The sequence below is a fragment of the Pseudophryne corroboree genome, unplaced genomic scaffold (genome assembly GCF_028390025.1).
Source record: "Pseudophryne corroboree isolate aPseCor3 unplaced genomic scaffold, aPseCor3.hap2 scaffold_412, whole genome shotgun sequence".
NCBI classification, from domain to species: domain Eukaryota; kingdom Metazoa; phylum Chordata; class Amphibia; order Anura; family Myobatrachidae; genus Pseudophryne; species Pseudophryne corroboree.
The window spans coordinates 249,796-260,825 of NW_026970046.1; the positions used below are offsets into that span (position 1 = coordinate 249,796).

The 11,030-nt window shown below is 34.5% G+C and overlaps 2 non-coding genes across 2 annotated transcripts; both read left to right on the plus strand.

Annotated features, from left to right (window-relative positions):
* The first annotated feature begins 3,369 nt into the window (after positions 1–3,369).
* TRNAY-AUA (transfer RNA tyrosine (anticodon AUA)) lies at positions 3,370–3,443 on the plus strand. Its single transcript has one exon. It is a non-coding gene; the product is annotated as a tRNA-Tyr (tRNA).
* A 2,263-nt stretch (positions 3,444–5,706) lies between these two features.
* On the plus strand, positions 5,707–5,780 carry TRNAY-AUA (transfer RNA tyrosine (anticodon AUA)). The gene has a single exon. It is a non-coding gene; the product is annotated as a tRNA-Tyr (tRNA).
* Positions 5,781–11,030: the final 5,250 nt, after the last annotated feature.

Genomic DNA, 11,030 nt, shown 5'->3' on the forward strand with positions numbered 1-11,030 from the left:
CCTCTTATGGTGTAGGGTACCTGGCCTTCTCTGATGTAATCAGAGTTAGATTTGATTCAGTGATTTTATAAAACCAGCTAGGAAGCACAATTTAGCAGTGGGTTGCAGAGAAAAAGAAATATGCTGGCAAAAAAATCCAATTGAGTGATTAAACAGCTCTTCATTTTCTGGCTTTATTTTTATGCTAACAAATTTGTTCTCTGAAAAGTGTCCACAAAGCCAAGTCTCTGATTAACACCTTTGTAAGGATGGTTTTTCACCTATTACTAAATTAAACTTGCTTCATTGGAAAGGCAGCAAGATGCATCCTCATTTCAATGTCTACTGAAATAATACAGGTTGACACCAGGAAACATTAACGCCACTGCATCCTTGCTGCTTTCTCATGTGGAAGTCTGTTTAATGTGAAAACAAGGTGATATCTAATTAGTACACAGGTAAGGAATTAAGAAAATCTTTATTTAAGGGTGAAAATGTTTCTCACAAAATCGTTGCCCCAATGCATCATTGAAATTCAAGCTGGAAAGATGATTTTAATATATCACTTGTACATTTTGTATTGCTCTTCTGGTGACAATGTAGTTTGTTTTTGTCAATTACCATTTTAATAATAGGGTAAAGAAAATTAAGTGGATTTTTAAAAGAAAACAATACTTTCAATATACTATTAAAACAAATTAAAATAGTAAAAGTTATTGTACTTTAATGAAAAATAAAAGAGCAAAAATATCAATCCCAGTTTTGATTACTTAAATTAACAAAAAAAATGCATATAGCAAAGGATAGTTTCAATCTGCCTACCTCTGGGTTATGGGCCCAGCATGCTTCCATTGCAGTACTCTGCTGCACATGTAAGTGCAAGAGATCCTGAAGCACTCACTCATCATGGGAAAGTACCAATGTGTTTCTTCGTTGGTGGATGGAAGAAACATCTTACAAAAACTCTCCAGATTATTGACTTTTTAAAGTTTTTCTAGGAAACGTTTTAGATGAATGCTTATTAGCCTTTGTCAGTATGTACTTTTGAAAAGTGTCTCTGTGGTGCAATCAGTTAGTGTGTATGGCTATAAACCAGAAGGTTGGTGGTTCAATCCCACCCAGGGACGTAATTGACCTTGTTATCAGATTTTGGTGATCTTTAAGTAGACAAGTCAAAATTTCAAACCCCCTCTTATGGTGTAGGGTACCTGGCCTTCTCTGATGTAATCAGAGTTAGATTTGATTCAGTGATTTTATAAAAACAGCTAGGAAGCACAATTTAGCAGTGGGTTGCAGAGAAAAAGAAATATGCTGGCAAAAAAATCCAATTGAGTGATTAAACAGCTCTTAATTTTCTGGCTTTATTTTTATGCTAACAAATTTGTTCTTTGAAAAGTGTCCACAAAGCCAAGTCTCTGATTAACACCTTTGTAGGGATGGTTTTTCACCTATTACTAAATTAAATTTGCTTCATTGGAAAGGCAGCAAGATGCATCCTCATTTCAATGTCTACTGAAATAATACGGGTTGACACAAGGAAACATTAACGCCACTGCATCCTTGCTGCTTTCTCATGTGGAAGTCTGTTTAATGTGAAAACAAGGTGATATCTAATTAGCACACAGGTAAGGAATTAAGAAAATCTTTATTTAAGGGTGAAGATGTTTCTCACAAAATCGTTGCCCCAATGCATCATTGAAATTCAAGCTGGAAAGATGATTTTAATATATCACTTGTACATTTTGTATTGCTCTTCTGGTGACAATGTAGTTTGTTTTTGTCAATTACCCTTTTAATAATAGGGTAAAGAAAATTAAGTGGATTTTTTAAAGAAAACTATACTGTCAATATACTATTAAAACAAATTAAAATGGTAAAAGTTATTGTACTTTAAGTAAAAATAAAAGAGCAAAAATATCAATCCCAGTTTTGATTTCTTAAATTAACAAAAAAAAATGCATATAGCAAAGGATAGTTTCAATCTGCCTACCTCTGGGTTATGGGCCCAGCATGCTTCCATTGCAGTACTCTGCTGCACATGTAAGTGCAAGAGATCCTGAAGCACTCAGTCATCATGGGAAAGTACCAATGTGTTTCTTCGTTGGTTGATGGAAGAAACATCTTACAAAAACTCTCCAGATTATTGACTTTTTAAAGTTTTTCTAGGAAACGTTTTAGATGAATGCTTATTAGCCTTTGTCAGTATGGACTTTTGCAAAGTGTCTCTGTGGCGCAATCAGTTAGTGTGCACGGCTATTAACCAAAAGGTTGGTGGTTCAATCCCACCCAGGGATGTATTTGACCTTGTTATCAGATTTTGGTGATCTTTAAGTAGACAAGTCAAAATTTCAAACCCCCTCTTATGGTGTAGGGTACCTGGCCTTCTCTGATGTAATCAGAGTTAGATTTGATTCAGTGATTTTATAAAAACAGCTAGGAAGCACAATTTAGCAGTGGGTTGCAGAGAAAAAGAAATATGCTGGCAAAAAAATCCAATTGAGTGATTAAACAGCTCTTCATTTTCTGGCTTTATTTTTATGCTAACAAATTTGTTCTCTGAAAAGTGTCCACAAAGCCAAGTCTCTGATTAACACCTTTGTAAGGATGGTTTTTCACCTATTACTAAATTAAACTTGCTTCATTGGAAAGGCAGCAAGATGCATCCTCATTTCAATGTCTACTGAAATAATACAGGTTGACACCAGGAAACATTAACGCCACTGCATCCTTGCTGCTTTCTCATGTGGAAGTCTGTTTAATGTGAAAACAAGGTGATATCTAATTTGCACACAGGTAAGGAATTAAGAAAATCTTTATTTAAGGGTGAAAATGTTTCTCACAAAATCGTTGCCCCAATGCATCATTGAAATTCAAGCTGGAAAGATGATTTTAATATATCACTTGTACATTTTGTATTGCTCTTCTGATGACAATGTAGTTTGTTTTTGTCAATTACCATTTTAATAATAGGGTAAAGAAAATTAAGTGGATTTTTAAAAGAAAACAATACTTTCAATATACTATTAAAACAAATTAAAATGGTAAAAGTTATTGTACTTTAATGAAAAATAAAAGAGCAAAAATATCAATCCCAGTTTTGGATTACTTTAATTAACAAAAAAAAATGCATATAGCAGAGGATAGTTTTAATCTGCCTACCTCTGGGTTATGGGCCCAGCATGCTTCCATTGCAGTACTCTGCTGCACATGTAAGTGCAAGAGATCCTGAAGCACTCACTCATCATGGGAAAGTACCAATGTGTTTCTTCATTGGTGGATGGAAGAAACATCTTACAAAAACTCTCCAGATTATTGACTTTTTAAAGTTTTTCTAGGAAACATTTTAGATGAATGCTTATTAGCCTTTGTCAGTATGTACTTTTGCAAAGTGTCTCTGTGGCGCAATCGGTTAGTGTGTACGGCTATAAACCAAAAGGTTGGTGGTTCAATCCCACCCAGGGACGTAATTGACCTTGTTATCAGATTTTGGTGATCTTTAAGTAGACAAGTCAAAATTTCAAACCCCCTCTTATGGTGTAGGGTACCTGGCCTTCTCTGATGTAATCAGAGTTAGATTTGATTCAGTGATTTTATAAAAACAGCTAGGAAGCACAATTTAGCAGTGGGTTGCAGAGAAAAAGAAATATGCTGGCAAAAAAATCCAATTGAGTGATTAAACAGCTCTTAATTTTCTGGCTTTATTTTTATGCTAACAAATTTGTTCTTTGAAAAGTGTCCACAAAGCCAAGTCTCTGATTAACACCTTTGTAGGGATGGTTTTTCACCTATTACTAAATTAAATTTGCTTCATTGGAAAGGCAGCAAGATGCATCCTCATTTCAATGTCTACTGAAATAATACGGGTTGACACAAGGAAACATTAACGCCACTGCATCCTTGCTGCTTTCTCATGTGGAAGTCTGTTTAATGTGAAAACAAGGTGATATCTAATTAGCACACAGGTAAGGAATTAAGAAAATCTTTATTTAAGGGTGAAGATGTTTCTCACAAAATCGTTGCCCCAATGCATCATTGAAATTCAAGCTGGAAAGATGATTTTAATATATCACTTGTACATTTTGTATTGCTCTTCTGGTGACAATGTAGTTTGTTTTTGTCAATTACCCTTTTAATAATAGGGTAAAGAAAATTAAGTGGATTTTTTAAAGAAAACTATACTGTCAATATACTATTAAAACAAATTAAAATGGTAAAAGTTATTGTACTTTAAGTAAAAATAAAAGAGCAAAAATATCAATCCCAGTTTTGATTTCTTAAATTAACAAAAAAAAATGCATATAGCAAAGGATAGTTTCAATCTGCCTACCTCTGGGTTATGGGCCCAGCATGCTTCCATTGCAGTACTCTGCTGCACATGTAAGTGCAAGAGATCCTGAAGCACTCAGTCATCATGGGAAAGTACCAATGTGTTTCTTCGTTGGTTGATGGAAGAAACATCTTACAAAAACTCTCCAGATTATTGACTTTTTAAAGTTTTTCTAGGAAACGTTTTAGATGAATGCTTATTAGCCTTTGTCAGTATGGACTTTTGCAAAGTGTCTCTGTGGCGCAATCAGTTAGTGTGCACGGCTATTAACCAAAAGGTTGGTGGTTCAATCCCACCCAGGGATGTATTTGACCTTGTTATCAGATTTTGGTGATCTTTAAGTAGACAAGTCAAAATTTCAAACCCCCTCTTATGGTGTAGGGTACCTGGCCTTCTCTGATGTAATCAGAGTTAGATTTGATTCAGTGATTTTATAAAAACAGCTAGGAAGCACAATTTAGCAGTGGGTTGCAGAGAAAAAGAAATATGCTGGCAAAAAAATCCAATTGAGTGATTAAACAGCTCTTCATTTTCTGGCTTTATTTTTATGCTAACAAATTTGTTCTCTGAAAAGTGTCCACAAAGCCAAGTCTCTGATTAACACCTTTGTAAGGATGGTTTTTCACCTATTACTAAATTAAACTTGCTTCATTGGAAAGGCAGCAAGATGCATCCTCATTTCAATGTCTACTGAAATAATACAGGTTGACACCAGGAAACATTAACGCCACTGCATCCTTGCTGCTTTCTCATGTGGAAGTCTGTTTAATGTGAAAACAAGGTGATATCTAATTTGCACACAGGTAAGGAATTAAGAAAATCTTTATTTAAGGGTGAAAATGTTTCTCACAAAATCGTTGCCCCAATGCATCATTGAAATTCAAGCTGGAAAGATGATTTTAATATATCACTTGTACATTTTGTATTGCTCTTCTGATGACAATGTAGTTTGTTTTTGTCAATTACCATTTTAATAATAGGGTAAAGAAAATTAAGTGGATTTTTAAAAGAAAACAATACTTTCAATATACTATTAAAACAAATTAAAATGGTAAAAGTTATTGTACTTTAATGAAAAATAAAAGAGCAAAAATATCAATCCCAGTTTTGGATTACTTTAATTAACAAAAAAAAATGCATATAGCAGAGGATAGTTTTAATCTGCCTACCTCTGGGTTATGGGCCCAGCATGCTTCCATTGCAGTACTCTGCTGCACATGTAAGTGCAAGAGATCCTGAAGCACTCACTCATCATGGGAAAGTACCAATGTGTTTCTTCGTTGGTGGATGGAAGAAACATCTTACAAAAACTCTCCAGATTATTGACTTTTTAAAGTTTTTCTAGGAAACATTTTAGATGAATGCTTATTAGCCTTTGTCAGTATGTACTTTTGCAAAGTGTCTCTGTGGCGCAATCGGTTAGTGTGTACGGCTATAAACCAAAAGGTTGGTGGTTCAATCCCACCCAGGGACGTAATTGACCTTGTTATCAGATTTTGGTGATCTTTAAGTAGACAAGTCAAAATTTCAAACCCCCTCTTATGGTGTAGGGTACCTGGCCTTCTCTGATGTAATCAGAGTTAGATTTGATTCAGTGATTTTATAAAAACAGCTAGGAAGCACAATTTAGCAGTGGGTTGCAAAGAAAAAGAAATATGCTGGCAAAAAAAATCCAATTGAGTGATTAAACAGCTCTTAATTTTCTGGCTTTATTTTTATGCTAACAAATTTGTTCTTTGAAAAGTGTCCACAAAGCCAAGTCTCTGATTAACACCTTTGTAGGGATGGTTTTTAACCTATTACTAAATTAAATTTGCTTCATTGGAAAGGCAGCAAGATGCATCCTCATTTCAATGTCTACTGAAATAATACGGGTTGACACAAGGAAACATTAACGCCACTGCATCCTTGCTGCTTTCTCATGTGGAAGTCTGTTTAATGTGAAAACAAGGTGATATCTAATTAGCACACAGGTAAGGAATTAAGAAAATCTTTATTTAAGGGTGAAGATGTTTCTCACAAAATCGTTGCCCCAATGCATCATTGAAAGTCAAGCTGGAAAGATGATTTTAATATATCACTTGTACATTTTGTATTGCTCTTCTGGTGACAATGTAGTTTGTTTTTGTCAATTACCCTTTTAATAATAGGGTAAAGAAAATTAAGTGGATTTTTTAAAGAAAACTATACTGTCAATATACTATTAAAACAAATTAAAATGGTAAAAGTTATTGTACTTTAAGTAAAAATAAAAGAGCAAAAATATCAATCCCAGTTTTGATTACTTAAATTAACAAAAAAATATGCATATAGCAAAGGATAGTTTCATTCTGCCTACCTCTGGGTTATGGGCCCAGCATGCTTCCATTGCAGTACTCTGCTGCACATGTAAGTGCAAGAGATCCTGAAGCACTCAGTCATCATGGGAAAGTACCAATGTGTTTCTTCGTTGGTTGATGGAAGAAACATCTTACAAAAACTCTCCAGATTATTGACTTTTTAAAGTTTTTCTAGGAAACGTTTTAGATGAATGCTTATTAGCCTTTGTCAGTATGTACTTTTGCAAAGTGTCTCTGTGGCGCAATCAGTTAGTGTATATGGCTATTAACCAAAAGGTTGGTGGTTCAATCCCACCCAGGGACGTAATTGACCTTGTTATCAGATTTTGGTGATCTTTAAGTAGACAAGTCAAAATTTCAAACCCCCTCTTATGGTGTAGGGTACCTGGCCTTCTCTGATGTAATCAGAGTTAGATTTGATTCAGTGATTTTATAAAAACAGCTAGGAAGCACAATTTAGCAGTGGGTTGCAGAGAAAAAGAAATATGCTGGCAAAAAAATCCAATTGAGTGATTAAACAGCTCTTCATTTTCTGGCTTTATTTTTATGCTAACAAATTTGTTCTCTGAAAAGTGTCCACAAAGCCAAGTCTCTGATTAACACCTTTGTAAGGATGGTTTTTCACCTATTACTAAATTAAACTTGCTTCATTGGAAAGGCAGCAAGATGCATCCTCATTTCAATGTCTACTGAAATAATACAGGTTGACACCAGGAAACATTAACGCCACTGCATCCTTGCTGCTTTCTCATGTGGAAGTCTGTTTAATGTGAAAACAAGGTGATATCTAATTAGCACACAGGTAAGGAATTAAGAAAATCTTTATTTAAGGGTGAAAATGTTTCTCACAAAATCGTTGCCCCAATGCATCATTGAAATTCAAGCTGGAAAGATGATTTTAATATATCACTTGTACATTTTGTATTGCTCTTCTGATGACAATGTAGTTTGTTTTTGTCAATTACCCTTTTAATAATAGGGTAAAGAAAATTAAGAGGATTTTTTAAAGAAAACTATACTGTCAATATACTATTAAAACAAATTAAAATGGTAAAAGTTATTGTACTTTAAGTAAAAATAAAAGAGCAAAAATATCAATCCCAGTTTTGATTACTTAAATTAACAAAAAAATATGCATATAGCAAAGGATAGTTTCATTCTGCCTACCTCTGGGTTATGGGCCCAGCATGCTTCCATTGCAGTACTCTGCTGCACATGTAAGTGCAAGAGATCCTGAAGCACTCAATCATCATGGGAAAGTACCAATGTGTTTCTTCGTTGGTTGATGGAAGAAACATCTTACAAAAACTCTCCAGATTATTGACTTTTTAAAGTTTTTCTAGGAAACGTTTTAGATGAATGCTTATTAGCCTTTGTCAGTATGTACTTTTGCAAAGTGTCTCTGTGGCGCAATCAGTTAGTGTATATGGCTATTAACCAAAAGGTTGGTGGTTCAATCCCACCCAGGGACGTAATTGACCTTGTTATCAGATTTTGGTGATCTTTAAGTAGACAAGTCAAAATTTCAAACCCCCTCTTATGGTGTAGGGTACCTGGCCTTCTCTGATGTAATCAGAGTTAGATTTGATTCAGTGATTTTATAAAAACAGCTAGGAAGCACAATTTAGCAGTGGGTTGCAGAGAAAAAGAAATATGCTGGCAAAAAAATCCAATTGAGTGATTAAACAGCTCTTCATTTTCTGGCTTTATTTTTATGCTAACAAATTTGTTCTCTGAAAAGTGTCCACAAAGCCAAGTCTCTGATTAACACCTTTGTAAGGATGGTTTTTCACCTATTACTAAATTAAACTTGCTTCATTGGAAAGGCAGCAAGATGCATCCTCATTTCAATGTCTACTGAAATAATACAGGTTGACACCAGGAAACATTAACGCCACTGCATCCTTGCTGCTTTCTCATGTGGAAGTCTGTTTAATGTGAAAACAAGGTGATATCTAATTAGCACACAGGTAAGGAATTAAGAAAATCTTTATTTAAGGGTGAAAATGTTTCTCACAAAATCGTTGCCCCAATGCATCATTGAAATTCAAGCTGGAAAGATGATTTTAATATATCACTTGTACATTTTGTATTGCTCTTCTGATGACAATGTAGTTTGTTTTTGTCAATTACCATTTTAATAATAGGGTAAAGAAAATTAAGTGGATTTTTAAAAGAAAACAATACTTTCAATATACTATTAAAACAAATTAAAATGGTAACAGTTATTGTACTTTAATGAAAAATAAAAGAGCAAAAATATCAATCCCAGTTTTGGATTACTTTAATTAACAAAAAAAATGCATATAGCAGAGGATAGTTTTAATCTGCCTACCTCTGGGTTATGGGCCCAGCATGCTTCCATTGCAGTACTCTGCTGCACATGTAAGTGCAAGAGATCCTGAAGCACTCAATCATCATGGGAAAGTACCAATGTGTTTCTTCGTTGGTTGATGGAAGAAACATCTTACAAAAACTCTCCAGATTATTGACTTTTTAAAGTTTTTCTAGGAAACATTTTAGATGAATGCTTATTAGCCTTTGTCAGTATGTACTTTTGCAAAGTGTCTCTGTGGCGCAATCAGTTAGTGTATATGGCTATTAACCAAAAGGTTGGTGGTTCAATCCCACCCAGGGACGTAATTGACCTTGTTATCAGATTTTGGTGATCTTTAAGTAGACAAGTCAAAATTTCAAACCCCCTCTTATGGTGTAGGGTACCTGGCCTTCTCTGATGTAATCAGAGTTAGATTTGATTCAGTGATTTTATAAAAACAGCTAGGAAGCACAATTTAGCAGTGGGTTGCAGAGAAAAAGAAATATGCTGGCAAAAAAAATCCAATTGAGTGATTAAACAGCTCTTAATTTTCTGGCTTTATTTTTATGCTAACAAATTTGTTCTTTGAAAAGTGTCCACAAAGCCAAGTCTCTGATTAACACCTTTGTAGGGATGGTTTTTCACCTATTACTAAATTAAATTTGCTTCATTGGAAAGGCAGCAAGATGCATCCTCATTTCAATGTCTACTGAAATAATACGGGTTGACACAAGGAAACATTAACGCCACTGCATCCTTGCTGCTTTCTCATGTGGAAGTCTGTTTAATGTGAAAACAAGGTGATATCTAATTAGCACACAGGTAAGGAATTAAGAAAATCTTTATTTAAGGGTGAAGATGTTTCTCACAAAATCGTTGCCCCAATGCATCATTGAAAGTCAAGCTGGAAAGATGATTTTAATATATCACTTGTACATTTTGTATTGCTCTTCTGGTGACAATGTAGTTTGTTTTTGTCAATTACCCTTTTAATAATAGGGTAAAGAAAATTAAGAGGATTTTTTAAAGAAAACTATACTGTCAATATACTATTAAAACAAATTAAAATGGTAAAAGTTATTGTACTTTAAGTAAAAATAAAAGAGCAAAAATATCAATCCCAGTTTTGATTACTTAAATTAACAAAAAAATATGCATATAGCAAAGGATAGTTTCATTCTGCCTACCTCTGGGTTATGGGCCCAGCATGCTTCCATTGCAGTACTCTGCTGCACATGTAAGTGCAAGAGATCCTGAAGCACTCAATCATCATGGGAAAGTACCAATGTGTTTCTTCGTTGGTTGATGGAAGAAACATCTTACAAAAACTCTCCAGATTATTGACTTTTTAAAGTTTTTCTAGGAAACGTTTTAGATGAATGCTTATTAGCCTTTGTCAGTATGTACTTTTGCAAAGTGTCTCTGTGGCGCAATCAGTTAGTGTATATGGCTATTAACCAAAAGGTTGGTGGTTCAATCCCACCCAGGGACGTAATTGACCTTGTTATCAGATTTTGGTGATCTTTAAGTAGACAAGTCAAAATTTCAAACCCCCTCTTATGGTGTAGGGTACCTGGCCTTCTCTGATGTAATCAGAGTTAGATTTGATTCAGTGATTTTATAAAAACAGCTAGGAAGCACAATTTAGCAGTGGGTTGCAGAGAAAAAGAAATATGCTGGCAAAAAAATCCAATTGAGTGATTAAACAGCTCTTCATTTTCTGGCTTTATTTTTATGCTAACAAATTTGTTCTCTGAAAAGTGTCCACAAAGCCAAGTCTCTGATTAACACCTTTGTAAGGATGGTTTTTCACCTATTACTAAATTAAACTTGCTTCATTGGAAAGGCAGCAAGATGCATCCTCATTTCAATGTCTACTGAAATAATACAGGTTGACACCAGGAAACATTAACGCCACTGCATCCTTGCTGCTTTCTCATGTGGAAGTCTGTTTAATGTGAAAACAAGGTGATATCTAATTAGCACACAGGTAAGGAATTAAGAAAATCTTTATTTAAGGGTGAAAATGTTTCTCACAAAATCGTTGCCCCAATGCATCATTGAAATT